The sequence below is a fragment of the Polistes canadensis genome, unplaced genomic scaffold, assembly GCF_001313835.1.
Source record: "Polistes canadensis isolate GaletaPanama2010 unplaced genomic scaffold, ASM131383v1 scaffold_19, whole genome shotgun sequence".
NCBI lineage: Eukaryota > Metazoa > Arthropoda > Insecta > Hymenoptera > Vespidae > Polistes > Polistes canadensis.
This window is the reverse complement of record NW_014569566.1, coordinates 558,481-560,022: the sequence shown is the minus strand read 5'-3', so window position 1 is coordinate 560,022 and position 1,542 is coordinate 558,481.

Genomic DNA, 1,542 nt, shown 5'->3' with positions numbered 1-1,542 from the left:
TACATGGAATCTCGTATGGAATATTGTATACAATATATTGAATCATTTTTAGGTTTCATCTTTTATTCCACCATAAAGGTTTCTTTTTATTCCTTTTTATCATTTTTAATTCGTCATATTTTTGTTTCTTTTCTTAAGGGGATATACTCGTCTAGAAATTTGAATAAATCGATTCTCTTTTTTTTTTTTGTATATTTTTAAAGTTTAGACCTTCAGGAATATGTCCCATTTTTTTTTCGTGTAAATCTAATTGCATAAATTATATAATATTATTTAAGTTTATCATCTTTTTCAAGCAATGATACTGAAATGTTTCTTCTTCTTCTTATTATTATTTGTTTAAAACATGTTCTTACGTATTACGTATCTACGTGTATTCTTATTGGATTATTTGGGGTTCATCGATCTAACTAAAAAAATCTAAGTTCATCGATCGAAAGGATCAAGGACGTTTACGTTGTGTCCATCGTCGTTTCGAAAAGTTTCTCGTTAAGAGTCTAACAACTGGTCAGGTAGAATGAATTCCCGTTTCGTTCGGAAAGGATGTTAAAAAAGGGATGGCCTCGTAAAATTAGGCCGAGAGCATCGGTGAAGACGTTAGCGGTTATGGTTGTTGTTGTATGGTTAGTTGTTACGCGACAACATTATTCCCACCGATCGTAAAATTAGCTGCTATCATAATGCAGATAATTTTTCGGTTACGACTAATTTTATGCCAAACCGAATGACATTCTATTCCGAATAATTCGTCCAAAGTTTTCTTTTTTTTTTTTTTTTAAAGTCTCGATTTTTTTCTCAATCATTGGTGGTGTATTCGAAAATATATATATAAAAAAAATAATATTCTCTTCACTGTGTCGGATTCGTTCGGATAAATCATTCGAGATACTGTATGCAATCATCTTATTAAAGATAATTTTTATGAGATACAATATAAACATGATCGTCCACAAACGTGAGATATAAAAATAATTCGATTACCTAAATAAGATGATACAAAGTTGTGATAGATATAAATGATTCACAAATTATATTTCTTTTTCAAAATTAACATCCAAAAAAGAAAAAAAAAAACAAAGCCAATTCAAAAGAAGTACTTACACAGATCACGCATAAACATTTTCAATTTGTTTCTATAACTTATAAAAAAATAAATAAAACGATTCCGTTTTCTGACAGTTATATTATATATCAAACAACATTATTATACCGTCGATGTAAATTATGACGTAATAAATGATATTTCGATATATTATTAAGATGAAAAAAAATAATAAAGATGAAGAAATATTAGGATGACGAGGTAAGACAAAAGGTAGCCGTGAAAGATCAAGGAAATAAGCGACAGTTTTGATAATCGGTGTGCGCGTTCGGTTAATGCCGACAAGAGATCGGGTCTCTCTCTCTCTCTCTCTCTCTCTCTCTCTCTTTCTCTTTCTTTCTCTTTCTTTCTCTTTCTTTCTCAACTCAGAGTTCTCAACTCATGCTGAAGATATAAAGATGCTTCTGTCGGTCTCTCATTTCTATAAAGAAAAAGAGAGA